The following is an 18,479-nucleotide window of genomic DNA, read 5'->3' as shown; positions in this document are numbered from 1 at the left end:
GGGATTAAGAGGAGGAAATTCTAATTCATGTGAGGTCTCTGAATTATATCAGACTTAAGGAAAGAAGAAAAAGAAGAGAGCGGAAAATATTTTAAGAGAGCGACTAACTTTATAGGTTATTATTTTACGAAATGGCTATTTATTAATTATTATTTTACGATTTTAAGATAGTGACTAACTTTAAAGATGTTATTTATTAGTTTTACGAATTGAAACTATTTTATTTTAAAGGGTTCTACTAAATGGCAAAGTAAATTTTAAATTTAAACACGAAGAAACATTTTATTCTTTTTAAATGTAAATAAGGACGTAAAATTAACATATAGTGATTAATTTAATAGATTTTATTATTTATAATTTGAAAATTCTAGTTTCAAGTCTGTAACAAATGACATAGTAAGTGAAAGGTGAAATACAGAGAAATATTGTAACAATTTTAAAATGTATATATAAATTGTTCTATTTGTACCAATACACCAAGTCCAAAGATTAATTAATGTTTGGCACCGCTGAAGAAGAGAGTAGTTAGCCTCGAAACATGTACGGTAATTTAATATACTGTAATAAAATATATAAAGTATTGACAAGGCGGGATTTGAATATAAGTCAATACGGACCAACATGGTGAAAATAATCAATTCTGTTATACTAGCGACATTGGTAGATAAGTCATTTTTAATTGCTTTTCGTCGCACCGACACAGATAGGTCTTATGGCGACGATGGGATAGGAAAGGACTAGGAGTTGGAAGGAAGCGGTGTGAAAATGGGAAACCACGGAAAACCATCTTCAGGGCTGCCGACAGTGGTATTCGAACCCACTATCTCCCAGATGCAAGCTCACAGCCGCGCGCCTCTAACCGCATGGCCAACTCGCCCGGTGATAAGTTTAGTTTATTTTCCGGGTTGAACAGTGTTGTTGTTTTCTGTACATTATGTGCAGTTTGTCGACGTTTCAAATACATTGCAGTATTCTTTGTCAACCCAGAAAATATAAAATAAATAATTATACACACCGTGGAACCTTCACCTCTAGGACTGGTAGATAACCGAAGAGAGTTTCCAGAGTGAAGAAGGCAAGATTACAGAAGGGCGAATGAGTTTCAAGCTATTGAAAGAAACAGATTATCATGAAGTGGAAAGATCTCTCTCTTGTAAGCACTTTCCATGATGATTCCATGGAGAATATTAACTCAATAAAGGGAGCTATAGAGAAACCATTGTTAGACCTGGACTATAATAAGAATATAGGAGAGATGGATAAGAAGGAAAGTTAACTCCACAGGTATAAAAGTGCTCGGGAACGTCTCAAGGATTATTACCTGAAGATGTTCAGATACTTGATTGATATGGTTTGCCTAAATGCCTATGTCCTCTACAAAAAAACAAGGCAGTAAACTTCAGGCTCTATTTCCAATTGACACTGCAAGATATTATAGTCTGGAGGAGTGGTGCAGCCAGAAATGGATTAACCTTCTAAATCACCAGGGCCATCTCACCTCCACAGCCGCTGCTTCCCAGAAGATATTCCCAGCACAGCGTCACAGAAAAAACCTCTGAAGATGTGTTGTGTGTTGGTCCAAAGGAAAGAGGAAAGAAACAACATACTTGTGTCCCGACTGTGAAAAGGATTTGTATGCAACACCTTATTTCTGTCTATATCACACAGATAATCTACAAAATCTGTAATCAACTGAATACATAACAATGTAATTAATGTTAGTAACCCATTATTAAAGTATAATAATCATGATTGTATTACATCAAACTAACTGTGCGCTCTACTCCCATAAGGCCAAAGCCTCAACCATGCTGTGAGAGATGGGCAACATAAAATACGGGACTGCCTAGTGGGGTGATGTACAGTGGGGACTGTGTGTGCCCCGTGACCGCTTCGGTAACTGAGAAGGCTCAGCAGGAACCTCGAAAAGTGGTGACTAATCTGACTCTAGTGAAGATGATGTTGCCTTATAGTATGTGAGGTTAGCTCCCCAAAGGCTAAGGAAGAAAACCCTGTCTAAAAACTACCCATCCTCCAGAAGTGGTTGGACGTAGAGCTGACACCCCGTTCTGTAAAAATCAATTTGCGAAACTTCAACAAAAGAAGGCCAGATTGATTAATGGAGACAAACATGGAATGGAAAAGGACGATAATGAACAAGCAATTCATGAAAAAAAGAAAAGAAATATAAAGAATGTCAGATTTATAAGTTGGAACCTGGAATGAGAGATCTCTGTATCACCCAGGAGCCCCGAAGGTGCTATTGAACCAAACAATGAAGCTGAAGCGAAGTATAATAGCTCTACAAGAAGCAAGGTGGACCCCAAGTGCAATTCTAGAAAAGCGAGAAGCTAGTACATTCTATAGCTGTAGAGAGAAGCACGAGTTCGGCACAGGATTTGTGGTACACTACCAGCTAAAGCACATTGTAATTGGGCTTACACCTACTAGTCCAAGAATATCAATGGGGAGAATAGATGGGAAATTCTTTAATTGAACGGATGCATGCAAAAACGGGCTAACCATCATTGTCTTAAATTAGAGAAAAAGATACTTTCTCAGTGAAAGAAAAAAATTGAGGATAAAATTAACATTTTTTTTTGTTTTCATCTGAAAGATGTAGCTATAATTTTAACAATGGCATAAAATTTTAAAATTTTTATTGATAATCGCAACAGGGGTGGGACAAATTATGTTCAGATGCAGCCATTTAATCATAATCCACCCCACTGAAAGAAAGGTTCCTCAAATGATAGCTGGTTGTCATCATGAGGCAGGTGCCAGGGGATGTGGAATAAGGTACTATCCAGCATTTGTCTAGAGGGAATGCAGAAAAACCCAGGATAAAACCACACGCAGGATAGCTGAGTGAACACGCTCAGCCACGGAGGTGAATGGAACACAAAATACTGGGCTAGAACATGAGAACACAACATGATTTTACAATTTTTCAGAATTAACTTTCACACATATTTACAGTCTCCATCCACGCTTTTCTTTTCTCTCAGTTCACCTCTGAACATAATGTAAGAATCACCACTAACCCTTTTCCGCTTTTCCCTTTCCCAGTTTCCGACATTTTTTTTTACGTTTTCTGTTAACTTCCACTGGTAGAACTCCGATTATGTTCACATAAGTGAGCATCACCTTCAAAAGCAGAAGTCTTCTTCACTTGGTTTGTAAACAGAGAATATGGCCAATAGCAAACAATAAATGTCCATATAACACTTCATAATTTACATGAATTTATTGCAATGAATACACGTCTAATGCAATGCATTTTTAACCTTTAATTAGTCGCTCACGGAGATTTCCTCCAGGCCGATTACACTTTGCATGGTACTGAACTCCCCAGTTGAACTGTGGGTCTCCCCATCCCGATACCTTTCTCCTTGTTCATTTGGACTCGTCCTGTCAGCATTTCAGTGCTATCGTGCATCCTGTGTGCGAGTGTGGGATCATTGTTGTGACGAGTGACATATGAAAACGTGTGTGCCGATATACATTGTCAAAAGCCTGGAAAAGCACTGCCATGTTGAACTATGAGCTCCTTAATACCATTAATGAAAGTGAAAACAGAATGTCAGTATTTTAAACGGTTCACAAGTTATTTCAGGTGGATATCTTAGGTAAGTAACCCTTATAATTTGTGAATAACTGTAGACATTTTGTAGGTCGATGACCTTGTTGTATTGTTCCTTAAACTTATTTTAGAAAAATATTATTTCATATTTCATGTGATCATCGTAGGTGATGGCGAGTCTCACGAATTTAATATCGTAAGATCATTCGACATAGTTAAGGTCTACAGTATTCTGCTTTTAAATCAAACAAACAGTGTAAAAGTAACCTACAAGTACTTAAAAGGGTTTCCTTTAATTATACCGAAGAATACTACAAACGAACATGCCAAAACAACATCTCAAAAGACGAAAATGACACACATTTTAAACCCCGGAGGTTACCTCCGTGCGCGACTAGTATTGTAATAATTTTCGCTCAACTAGACGAGGGTTAAAATGAAAATAATATCTGCATTTTTATTTCATTTTGAATTAACATCGTACCAAAATGGACTACCAAATTCCATAGTATTTACTACACTGCCGATACTGTGGCACCATCATACGCAAGCTTTTGGTAACAATCCGAAAGCCCAATTTTGCAATTCCGTCACGACGATTTAGATATTTCAAGAACTTTGAAGGCTTTTATTTCCTTATAGGCAATCCCCTGATGGTAGCTCACTTCAGTAAATGTAGTTTATATCATTACCAGTAGGTGGCACCATCTAACTCAATTTTCACAAATGTGATGGTTAGCTTGTTTTTGCATTTATCTATTCAATTGCTCTATAATAGCCTAAATGCCCATGCGCCAACAGCGGAAGCTGAGGAAGAATCGTTCTATGAACTTATGGAAAGAGGATATGATGGCTCCCAGGCCATGATATTAGAACAGTTGCTAGTGACCTAAATGCTCAGGCAGGAAGGGAACAGATATATAAGCTAACAAATGCCCCACAGCAAACATACCATAAACAATGATATTAGAATGAGACATATTATTTGCAGCATCTAGAAATATGGTTGTGGGCTCCTCACAGTTTCCATACAAAGACATACATGAAGTAACATTGGACATCCCCAGATGGAAACATAGCTAACCAGATTTATCACATGTTGATAGATGCAAGGCACAAGTCAGATCTCGTGGATGTGAGGAGTCTCAGCAGCCCATATAAAGACTAAGACAACTTCTTGGTATGGGTACGAGTGAAGGATAGGATCTCCAATGCATTCGAAGCAACCCAACCCAACATACCTAATTAGAATACAACTGCTCTGGAATAATCTGAAATTAAAAATCAGTACCAGGAGAGGGTTACACAGATTCTTGAAAATACTGAGTGTGCAATGACATCAAATATCAGTGGAAATTATTAAAAATGCAGTGGAGAAGTCAGCAAATGAAATGCTGGGAATTGACACACATGCAAATATTTTGGAAAAGAATTTAACTGTAATTAATTTTCATTAATTTCAAATAGATCTGGAGACAGATTTTCCTGTGCTGCAATCTGTGCAACGTTCCAGTAACTATGAGTGTAAGCTTGATAGTATATCATTAGCAGTTCTCATATGAAAACGTGTGTGCCAGTACATATTTTCAAAAGCCTGGAAAAGCACTGCCATGTTTAACTATGAGCTCCTTAATACCATTAACGAAAGTGAAAACAGAACGCCAGTATCTTAAACGGTTCACCAGTAATTTCAGGTGGGCATCTTAGCTGAATAACCTTAGAATTTGTGAATAACTGTAGACAGGATGTACACTTACCTGGATACCTCACAATTGTTGTCGAAGGGTAGCTTCTTGTGATGCAGACCGGGCCGGAGGTGTTCTATAATGATTCTCCTTCATTGATATTGTGTGTTTTTAAGTGGCGGATCATCCCAGAAATATTTCTGCCTAAGTATTTTACTGCTTTTGAAGAAACAACACAGCGAGCTGTCCCATGACTGTGGTATCTCTTCAAAATAACCTATTTCCACGACTTACGTTGCGTTTCGGACATCGTCTTAAAGTTGTCGCGTACAATTAGACAATTACACATTGCACCGTCATATAACGAAGTACTTAATTATGACGCAAATACATTGTAAGGAATTATTTCCTTTGTCACCAAAACATTGGTAAACACAAGCAGTGACCTATGAAATTGAATGTGAGGTCTGATAATGATTTACACCTACCTATCAAAAGAATTGGAGCAAACTCAGGCATTTTAGATTACATGTTCCACTTGTGTGTAATGGTGGTTGCATATGCAGCAAGACGCATATTTCACCTTTTCGGGTTTGAATAATGCACGCCTCTTTCTGTAGCCATCAGTTTCTGTATTTAGCCTACTCATTCCTGTACCCATCGCTGCATACAATGCCAGAATGCGTATCCTTTATAATTATGTTATACTGTGTCAAAATAGACCTCTGTAGACATTAAAGAAATGAACGCCCTATTCGCTTGTTGACACGTATTTAAGGAATGGAGAAGGCCTGTGGTTGGTTATTCGCATACTTGGCACAAACAACATTCAGCTCCGTCCACCAGTAGGCCTATTAAAGAACACTAGTATTTATCATGTGTAACACCTGTAGGCCTACGACACGCTGCTCGTCACACAATGCAGCGACAATGCCCTCGAGATCTCTCGAAATTTCTTGCGAAGAAGTGCCTGCGCTAGTCTCGAGAAATCTCAAGAAATCCCGAGACCTCGTCTCAGACTGCCCATCACTAATAATGTCAATTTTGAATTCACTGACTATTTGAAGTTTAACATATCAGTATTGAACCCGACAGGGGCATGATCCAAGAACCTTTGGTTGATATTGATTTCCGTAATTACGCACGCAATGCTATTTAAGGGAAAGAATGCTGAAAATAATTAATGTTCATATCATTAATAGAGGTCATACCGAAACTAATTAATATTCATACCATTGAGATAGATAAATTGTGTCTTTTAAAATTATTCTACGAGATTTCTTTGTCTGCGACTTATTGCGCAGTATTATCCTTTGTGTAGCGGGGGCCCCGCAGATGAAGCCAAGCCAACTTAGACCCGGGAGGGGTTATGAATGGGGATTCTCTGTGACATCACTCGAGAGAAGACATCCCTCCTCAAGACTCACAGAATGAGGGGAAACTAACTTTTTCGAAACGAAATATAGGAGCCATCTTGGACTCGGACTGGCCAACTTAATTACCTACGATCTAGAAAATTAATGAAACTCGAATTAGGGGGTCATCTCCCGATTTAAAAGGGATAAATGTCACTGGGACATTTATTTAGAGTGTTTAATGTCCTCTTCCGTGATAACTTTCAGAAGAAGAAAGAATACTGTGTGGTTTCTGCGTGGAAAAGTACTGGGCCATCTGTTTATTCTCACGACACGTCCTCGAGAAAGGGAGTTTACCACGCATGGTGGGGGAAGCAGGAGAGATTTTAATTAATTTAAGGAGATTCACCGAAGGATAATTGAGTGGTTATGTCTCAATCGCATCAACTAAATACTGGTCACCGATTAACCGCACTATCATACCTCGAGTACGCCGGGAATAGGCGCTACGCAAATTAGTGGAAGGGGTATCGCTCCCTTGTAAAAACTACTGCAGTAAGGGACAAGCGTCATTCGGGGTGAGTGGCTCATCGACGGCGAAGCTATGCTCGGTTAAGCCCTCGTTAGTTCTTTGTTCAAGTGAAGTTAACTCCTATTTTAAGTGAAATAATACAATTCGCATAAACAGTGTATAGTTTTGATCTCTGTGACGCCTGTGTTAACTTTTTAGAAAACCGTGATGTGTAAAGTAATATTATTATCATTACGATAGTATAATAATCTGACGTAGCAGCAGATTGAATAGGAAAACCGAGAGATAGACGAGATTCGGTACTGAACCGCGGACTACGTAATAGCTTACGAGATCGTGACCGGACGTTCACAGTGAACGCTGTTAACCGAAGTGTGAATTAAACAGTGACGTTGTGTGTATACAGGATTAGCTGCCAGCGGCTCCACCAGCATCGAACAATGGATCTTCAACTCCAAGATGGAATGGAAAATTAAGTAATCACCGTGGTGCCCATGGAGGAGGAGTAAGCTCAGGATGGACCTCCTGAGTTGACGAAGGTGTCATCATATGAAAGAGATGAGTACAAAGTTCTAATATCTGGCATGCACAGAAGGGATGGGAATATTTATTGTAAACTGACGCTATAAGAGATTAAAGATGTAGTCCTGTTGAAATAGAGCGCCGGAATGGGCGCGTAGTTATTAATTCTTAGTTTAGGAAACCGACGACAGGTCTGAGTAATTGATTGTAAATAATTTAGGGAATATAATACCCTAGCTTTGCATGGGATAGAGATTCATTCAATTATTTCTTTCTTGGGAGATTCTGTTTGTTTATTTGCGTCAGAAGACCAGGAGTAATTAGTTTAGGTGAGTGCAGTGAGAGTAGTTATTAGAGTATTCATTAATTTGATAAGTGTATGGTATGTAAAACGGTAAGTACTACAGTACGTAAGGCACGTAGCTACGAGGCCCAGCGGCCGAACTGACAGCCACAAAAACTCCACCCTTTGAAATACTTAGATAGGGAGTGATAAGATTAAATTGATTATGTGATTAAATTTACCAGGAAATGATCATTATACGTGTGTCAAATATCAATTCGTGTGAATATTAATTAATTAATGAATGTATTGCCGTGTGACGATAAAGTAGCCATGTGCCGACCATCGATTAATTAGCAGTCAGTAATCAGATGTTAATTGCCGCGCGAGTGCTTAATTGTGTTGTAATTGCTGAATAGATTCCGCACGATGACCGTGTATAAGTAATGTAGCGGGTAAGCTATGTAGGACGGTAGGAATAATAATAATAATAATAATAATAATAATAATAACAACAACAACAACAATCGGGCAAAGATTACCATTATAATACCGGAGTCGCGTTGTGAGAATGACGTGATACTGTTGGGTAATATGTGTTGAATTCAAGGTGATTTGCGCGAGTCTTTTAAGACCGCAGTTTATTGTAGATGTACTTCCGAGTGAAGTGTTACTGTTTCCTTTTGAAAGGAAATGTTACGCCTGTAGGTGGGTGTTGACCCTTGGGGTGGTGAACCGCCGTCTGGCCTTGGCCCAGTTGTGTTCCTTTTTTTGTGTGTGGGCGTTCCGTAAGCTGAGGAAGGAGCGACATTGCTGTTAAAGAGAAGTGGGCTTCTCTGAACGGCGAAATAATGTGATTTACCTAACACGGCAGAGCAGTGTAATAATTAACAAGCGACCCGGCCGATAATGATAATGTTTGCCAATGAACCATTGTGAATTGTTCGAGTATAATTAGATAGGGATTACAGGACCCTGCCTTCATCGCAAGAGGTTGTCAGTTCGATGCTCAACGTAGGCATTGGAGGCCTACAGCGTCAGAAGAACGATCGAGTGCCTTTTACGTATTTTTCTTGCATATCATGTACCATTTATGTGTTCTTTATGTCATGTGTGGTTGTACATAAGGTCAGTGGTGGTTCTGTCCATCAGCTCGGCGATGTCCAGAACAGCGAGGGTCGGTTCGAACCCAGGTGTTGTATCATATGTGTGTATTTTATTTTTACGTCATTTCATTGGGAAATCTAGGTCTTCATTAGAATAGGGATTGCTCAGACGTGTTGTTGGACGCATGTTAGTTTTATGTGTTAGTGATAATATAGCCTCAGTGTTATGATAAAATTACCATTCGCTATATGTCACGATACATCGCTTCGCGATAAACGTACTAGTTTCTATCACGTATAACGGACAGATGTTCACCAAACAAACTACAACAAACATTTGTAAATTTTAATGTAATTCATTAGTGTTATTTAGTGTGTCATTTCCCATCATCATTAAGGTTCAATAAACCGGTTTGTGAGTTAAATATCTTAATTCGAATGTGTTCTCATTTTAGTTATGTATGCCCCGCTTCTCCTCCCCTGTACGCCTTTAAGTTTACTTTAGTTCAGCGCCTATTTATTTCATACTTCTTGACCCGTGTGCGACCCTGTAGATTCCATGCCGGTGCCATTTAGGGAGGGGGCGGGTGCAGTATATTGAATAATCCTTTTGATTGATTTCGCAAGCCGAAATTATAATCTATTTAAATTATATATTGACTAGCTGATGTACCCGTGCTTCGCTACGAGATTCTCAGAAAGACTGACTTGGTGGTTTTCCTAACTGAATTCAACGTAGGCCATTACAAAAACGTCAGTAGGAATGTAGCGATTGAAAGCAATGTTATCAAATAAAATACTTTATCAAATGGAAAACCACATTTTCACTTTCTACGAACAGTATTATGGTGCCGATCTAACAGTCCAAAGTTCCAGAGCTGGAATAACCAGGTCACAGACTGCCGTGAAAACTCCTCTTGTCATTATTCCGTTAAATATGCACACTACTCATTCCAATCGGTGCCTCAGAGTAGGGATTGAATAGCTCGAATGCTGTGATGAACCAGTGTGTTACGTACCAGTAATATCAGAAAATGTATGAACCAGAGGAATGGCATGCTAAAGAAGAAAGTTATCTAACTCCCTTGCTACTTCCCGTCATTATACAGGCAGGCTGTTACACTCGGTACCATCAGGCGCAGCTGTGAGCTTGCATCCGGGAGATAGTAGATTCGAACCCCACTGCCGGCATCCTTGAAGATGGTATTCCGTGGTTTCCCATTTTCACACCAGTCTGTACCTTAATTAAAACCAAGGCCACTTCCTTCACACCCCTACTCATTTCCTATCCCATCGTCGCCGTAAGACCTACCTGTGTCGGTGCGACGTAAAGCAAATTTTAAAAAACCTCGGTACGCTGCAGTAATCCTATCTATCGGCGATGAGTGGAAAGAGAAGACAAAAAGCACATCACAACAAACAATGCAATGTTATTGTTGATAAAGTTTATGAGCTTTCTATATTGCAGGCCTTCACATTCGTTTTCTTTCGACTCTGTGATATTAGGGCGTCTTACAAAATTATTTATATCATGGACTGTACTTCCTTATTCTCAGACTTTACATACCGACTTTCGCTAAATGCTGTTTACCCATTTTCTCGTGACTCGGCGCTTATATGCACTTAGTAACAAAAATCCAAATTCATGAATATCTCTGTGATTATATGCGGTACGGTAACAATGTATAAGACATAAGTGATCGGAAATTTAATAACATCTTACATAACTAATACTAATTTACGACATAACTAAAGTTATGTTAGTTACGCAGTATTTATCGATACAACCACTAATAACATATTTGAGAATTACATTTCAGGCCTTCCCCGAAACTACCATTTCACTCAGCGTGAATAAAATAATTTGTAGCCTAGATTGTAGTGACTTTACATACCGAATTTTATTAAATTCTCTTCAGCCGTTTTCTCGTGATGCGTGTACATATATACATACACACATACAGACCGACAGAAATTACGGAAAAGTAAAAAATGCATTTCCTTGTTACTGTGGACATGACCGATACAGAAATACCATTCTTTTCAAATTCTGAGCAATGTACAGACAAAACTCTTATTTTATATATATAGATTACATTTCAGGTCTTCCCCTAAACTACCATTTCACTCAGTGTGAATAAAATTATTGATGGCCTAGATTATAGCGACTTATTCCCCGACTTTGCATACAAATTTTCGTGAAGATACGACCACTAATATAATAAATATTTGAGAATTAAACTTTAGGCCTTCCCCTAAACTACCATTTTTCTCAGCATGAAAATACAATTATGTGTAGCCTATATTGTAGCGACTTATTTACCGTCTTTGTCTACCGATTTCCATTCAGATACGACCACTAATAACAAATGTTTGAAAATTAAATTTTAGGCATTCCCCTAAACTGCCATTTCACTCAGCGTGAATACAATTATTTATGGTCTAGATTATATAGACTTATTACCCCGACTTTGCATACCTATTTTCATTAAATTCTTTTCAGCTGTTTTCTCATGATGCGTGTACAGACAGACAGACAGACAGACAGACAGAAATCACGGAAAAGTAAAATGTGCATTTCGTGGTTACTGTGTACATGTCATAGGTTATAAACTTCATGGTTCTGATCCGTATTGAATTGCAAGTACAATGTAATTATTAAATTAATGTAGTAATGGTCCACCTTTCAATACTATAATATGTAATATTCTAAATTACATTAATTAGGGACTAGTTTCGGCCGGGGCTGGCCATCTTCAGCCTTAATGTAAAACACCTAATAACTAAACAAATGTACATGCACACAATTGACATAAAACAAATGAAAACAAATATATACAAAGTGACATTAAAAACTGGGATGGAATTATGAATAAATCTGAAAATGAACTAGGTTCTAACATCTTGAGTATGTTCATCATTGAGAATAATTTCAAGTATTAATTTATATACACAGAACTGTTAGTTCTAATACTGCTGGGAACTGGTAAATGTTGATCCTGTAGTTTGTCATCAAATCTATTTGTGTGGTGTTAGCTATATGTAATCCATTGGACAGTGCTGTAAATAACCACTAGCTGACGGGGAACTGTTAGATGTTGTTTCATCCTCAATCAAAATAATAAATGAGATGCTCTCATGGTGCTTGTTAAATCTTGCTGAAAATGTTGTTGGACATTGTCAGGACAGCAACACAGACAGACAGACAGACAGACAGACAGACAGACAGACAGACACAAATCACGGAAAAGTAAAATGTGCATTTCGTGGTTACTGTGTACATGTCAGTACACAGATACATTGTGTCTGGTATAACATTTTTGTGATTCATTGCGGTGCCCATGAAGTTAACCTGATAAATTAGATAAAATTAAATTAATGAATTGAATGAGAGAATGTGTTAGTTAGATGGCATACGTTATATGAGACTTACCTCTCAATACAGCATGAGGTGTGTGGTCTATTGTTGAGATTCAAATGAAAAGGAAGGAGAGGGGAAGGGAAGGTCAGGAGAGGGGGTTGGGGAAGGGGGTGGGGGTGGGGACCGATACAGAAATACCATTATTTTCAAATTCTGAGCAATGTACAGACAAAACTCTTATTTTATATATACATATATATATATATATATATTGTGCCCTTGTAGAGGCACCCAAGTGCGGTGGTCCTCTTTCTTGAAGTGTGCGCCGGATGCTCCTGTAAATAATGACATTTATCAAAATACCTACCGCTGCATGTAAACTCTTCTTCCTCAAGTGTGGTGCGTCCGTATATCCCTCGGATTACTGGGCCACAGGGGTGAGGAAATGAAAGATGGGGTAAACTAAACTATTAAATGACGGTACCCAAAGACTGAATTAAAATTTAAATAAATAAAATGGTTTATTAAACAAAATGCAAAGTGTAAAATTGAAAGTAAAATGGTGTAAAGTAAAATAATGTGAAATGAAATGAAATTTTAAGACAAATAAAAGATCTGCATAACAATAAAATAATTATCTGCCTTGATAAAATTTGTGACTGAATGTCGACAAAATTTAGAGTTCTGGATTACATCGAACTACTGTCTCCATGACGATGACATGACCACATTTAAACACTGGTCAGAAATACAGTCTTATGTGAATGAATGATTTTAAAATACCTTGAAAATGTCATCTCACAATCAATCCATTAATTAATTAATTAATTAAATTATTACTTCATCCAACTGACATTGACGGTAAGGTGTCCGTCAAATATATAATTCATGTTTAAATTCAATTGGGAAATATCCAACTTTAAAGTAATACCAGAAATACACTAACCATGTGTAATAATAAATGAAAAAGGAAAATTAACACAACCATGAACATGGTACTTTTATCCATTATAAAATCTTTGCCAGATATTTAAATTGCTTGTGGCTGAAAACAAGAAAATTAATTGAACTGAATATCTGAGTGCTACCACCACTCCTTTATTTTATTAAATCTTATTCATCCCACTGTGATAGTCCGGACATTTAAAACTACTTTAATTAATTAGGCCAAGTGCCTCGGGTTTACATCTGAAATGAAAGCGATCTCTTTACATTATTAATTCTTATTAGTTTGCCGCTATCTGCATTTTCATTGCGAATCCATACTCGTGGTACCACCACTAGATGGAGGCAGGTCCCATCTCATTTATATAATTCATTTGTGGCACTTGTGATACAACTGCTTGTTAAAGATCGCTTCATTTTCCTAACTGAAATGTAGTGGATTTTTATGACTTGGTGGTTACAAACTCCTTCCTGGTATGAGCATACCACTACTATAATTTTGACTATGAACTAATCGATGATCTCTTACCGTAACACATGAAATCTTATTTACATAAATGGGCATGTCAATGGAGAAACACAGCTCCTGAGAAATACAGAAATTAAAATAATCTAACTACGCCTATACTATTCTATTTACACACATTAAATCAGACACTATTCACGTATCAGATCTGAAATAATACGGTGACAAATATATACAAAGCAATGATATCATAAAATCTAGATCCCAAAAGATCGCTGCCTAATAAAAAAAAATTTTAAAAATGCGCACTGAAGAAGCATAAAATATTACCCTGATTCAAGTAGCAAATAAATACGTGAATTTGATGGCAATCTTCTAACCTCAGACTAAAATGTCTGGACATGACCTTATTCAAATCTTTACGGACAATAATTATTGGTATTACATGTCATCAATAATTATACTAGACTGTCGAAACACGCATTGATCAGTCGCTCTGTTCACAAATACCTCGGACTATTAATCGCATACTTTCCGAGCATTTATTTCCCTGGAAATTATCTGAAGCAACAGAGGCGTTCCGCCTACAATCATAACACATGTCGTCATATATTTAACACTCTCGGTTAAATTATTCATCTCTCAATTCTATTTACTCATCAATATTCTCGACGTAGTAACTCATGATACGGCCTCGCTCGTATCCGGCGGGCAAAAATAACTGTGTCGTTCAATTTATACGACATATCAATAATATGGTCCAAATATCATATTTTCCATTTCTCAACATCAAACATCAGGGATATTGCTATTACTTTGCTCGTTATCGTGATTATCCATCTTTCCGCATATTATGTAATATCAGAGCTAACTTATCAATGGCTTCCTGTCACTAATTAATTAACTGTAATAATGAGATTGCCTCTCAAAAACCACGGCTATCAAAATACGTAACCACGTTACATCAGAAATTAACTCTCGCGTATCAACCAACGTTGCGAAATATAAAGTATGAGAGCTACCGGAAACGGTCATCTGAATGATGATTACAGGACGTGAACTAATAAACTGAAATGCGCTAATAGCAAAATAAACATTTAAACTGACATGGTGACATCCACAAAATCAAAGTGTCGACAAAAATACCGCTCATCACCACAACTATATTATTCTCATCACATAAAAAAAATCTGCACTACACCGTATGTAAATTTCTAAATAAAATAAGATTCACACATGTCAAAATGACTTACATTAAAAGAAACTGCGCAAGTAACACACGCTAACATTTATTGTTGTTGTTATTATTATTATTATTATTATTATTATTATTATTATAAGTTTACAATTACTATCCGATCCGTGAATTATTTACAATCCTACCTAAATTTCTTAAACTACATTGTTGATCATCGATTTGTTCATAGCCCTAGATGTTTACATATTTATATTATGCTCATACCTTAGTTGGTGCTGGAGGCAGGTCAGATCGTCCTCCGGATCCCGTCATGTTGCATTTAGCACCTCATCTTCAAGCTGATGATATCCAAGAGGTCACACATGCAAACTTGATGCATTATAACACTATCGTTGCACACGTCCATATTTATTAACACTCGCATTAACACTCCTGCGAAGAATACTCAATGACACTGCATTGATCACCTGACGTGAAGTCGAAAGTCTGGACCCTGCTACCTGCCTACCGAAGCTCTCTCTCTCTCTCTCCCCTCCCAAATTGTTTGTGTACAGGATTAGCGGTTATTCACCTTCCCCGACCAAGACACTGAACTCAAGGTCTTAGTACGGTTCCAATTATGAAAACACAGTTTTTCCCTGTACTGGCTGGACCAATTCTGCTCCCAAATATCTCACTTACAATAATAGTTCTATGGGAGTGTGGAAAATTAGATGTAGTGTTCCCAATGATGTGGAAAATTTTATAATAATCGTTTTCCAACATTTGACTTTTCCACGAAAGATGCAAACGACATGTGAAATAGTAAAGAGTTTGTGCAGCTACGAGTTACTACAAGATTCAATGTTCACCTCGGTCCTAGCACTTTAAGTTCATTCATGGCAAGTGTTCTGCATAATTTAAAGTTGAAATTTTTTTTTTTTTTTTTTTTTTGCTAGGGGCTTTACGTCGCACCGACACAGATAGGTCTTATGGCGACGATGGGATAGGAAAGGGCTAGGAGTTGGAAGGAAGCGGCCGTGGCCTTAATTAAGGTACAGCCCCAGCATTTGCCTGGTGTGAAAATGGGAAACCACGGAAAACCATTTTCAGGGCTGCCGATAGTGGGATTCGAACCTACTATCTCCCGGATGCAAGCTCACAGCCGCGCGCCTCTACGCGCACGGCCAACTCGCCCGGTGAAAAGTTGAAATAAAGTTTATCAAAGTGTTCCTTTCGGCTAAGATATTACTACTCACACAAATAAATCCAGTACTCACTAGAATGTCAACTACTGTATGAGACACTGAAGATTCTTATAAGGCTGCGAATTCTCACAGGACTGCGATTCATTACAAAACTGAGATTTCGTGCAAGACTACCGATCTTCTACAAGACTGCTGAGATTCACCGCGAGACTGAAGAAGACTGAAGTTCACCACACTTGGTGTCTCTGTTTTTGTAAACAGTCCTCCCCCCACTTCGAAAATAGTTCTGTGGAAGGGATGTGGTGTAATAATTCTGCACTTGGGACTGATTTATCATGTGTCCGTAGGTTATAACTTCAGGAAATGCACTCAAAACATTCCTAATTTTGGTCCGACTTATGTGTTATATTGCGTTATGAGAAACGATCACAGGTTTATTCATACGTCGCGCGTCACTGGCTCTATTTTCTGTCAGAGGATGGCGTCTTCCCGCCATGACGGTTCGCTTCCTGGGCGATACCACCCTTCCATGTAAAGTTAACAATTTCTAATTTAGCCACAGATTAATCACACATTTGCACTGATAAATCCTTAAATATTACTCGGAAGTCAGGAAACAATATTTTACGGCTACTTCGGGCACCAGATCGCGAAAAACTAGCTGCAGATTCCCGCTATGACAAGACATTAAAATTTGCAATTTTGTGATTGGCTAAGACGTTCGCGCTCGTGGTGGTTTGGGTTCTTCCATTTAATGCTAAGGGGTGATGGGTATTATACGTGTCTCACTCGCACATCTAAGTAGGTCAGATTCCAACGCGTGGATTTCCGTGGGAACTGGATAGAAAGTTTCGCTTCCCGTCGGCATCATAAAACATGATTGGAGGTGCCACTTAGGCTAGCTACTTCCTGTCCGTGCTTTAAGACGTGTTCTGTGGATGTATCTTCCCGTCTGAACGGCGCCTGGCAGTTGCTTTGTTAGACTGCAATCTTTTCCCAGCCTACTGCTGTATTCCAATATGTGAATTATTAAATATTTAGAATATGCATTAATTATGCACATTCGCTTATGGGTGCAATATATATGTACACCCCAGATGGTCATGACTGATGAAGATACTTACGTTCAGCGTCATGTTAAATGAAATAATAATAATAATAATAATAATAACAATAATAATATAAAGGGCTGAGAGTGGTGGATTGACAGCAATGAGCAATAAGGTCCACAACAACCAAAAGAACGATCTTGAGAAGTCCCCTCTTCCAACCCACATAACAGCAAGCAGCCCTGTTTTACCTAATTTTAACCATCACAAGGCACCGAAGAAGAAAAACAGTCATCTCACAAAACTAAAACTGAATTATTATCCCAAAAACGAACATCACAAAAAAATTACTATTAAGTCAGTGAAGTTTCCACTGGTCGCACACACGTTGGACATTAATCGAGTTTTTAAGTGTAACAATCATGTCAAGGATGTTTTTATAAAATGTATAGTAATGTAAACATAACTTTTTAGACAGAGCAATTCATGTTAGCCCTACTATTTTAAGCATTTTATCATAAAGCTTATAGCCTCCGTGGCTCAGACGGCAGCGTGTCGGCCTCTCACCGCTGGATACCGTGGTTCAAATCCCGGGCTCTCCATGTATGATTTGTGCTGGACAAAGCGGAGACAGGACAGGTTTTTCTCCGGGTACTCCGGTTTTCCTTGTCATCTTTCATTCCAGCAACACACTCCATTCTCATTTCATAGCATCTATCAGTCATTAATAAATCACTTTGGGAGTGGCGACCCCATCATACTAATAGCCTATATATGATTCATTTCATTACATCCCTGACCTGGTCAATGACTGGACAACAGGTTGTAGGTTTTCATATAAGCTTAGGATCCTAGCAATTTAGATCTTAGATATTAGGAATAGTGGCTGAAGATGCCTAAAAAAGACAAAACATGTCCGTCTTAAGACATAGTAATAATGTAACATTATGTTAATTAATAAAAAAGCAACTTATTGAAAAGTGGACCCTCAAGTAACATTCTTTCAGAAAGGTATATGTTGCTCAATATGGATTTAATGATGAGATTTATAACTTGTAATGGCAAGATCTTGCAGTGAAATGATGCAAGTTACAGAAGAGAGTACCATGATCTCAGAATCTCACAACAAGAGCAAGGGTATGAAACCTCATATTAAATGCTGATAAATAAATTTTAGTACAAATATTTTTATTTTCAGTATGAGTTT

This window comes from Anabrus simplex, chromosome 2, assembly GCF_040414725.1.
Source record: "Anabrus simplex isolate iqAnaSimp1 chromosome 2, ASM4041472v1, whole genome shotgun sequence".
NCBI classification, from domain to species: domain Eukaryota; kingdom Metazoa; phylum Arthropoda; class Insecta; order Orthoptera; family Tettigoniidae; genus Anabrus; species Anabrus simplex.
Note: the sequence above shows the minus strand (reverse complement) of the source record.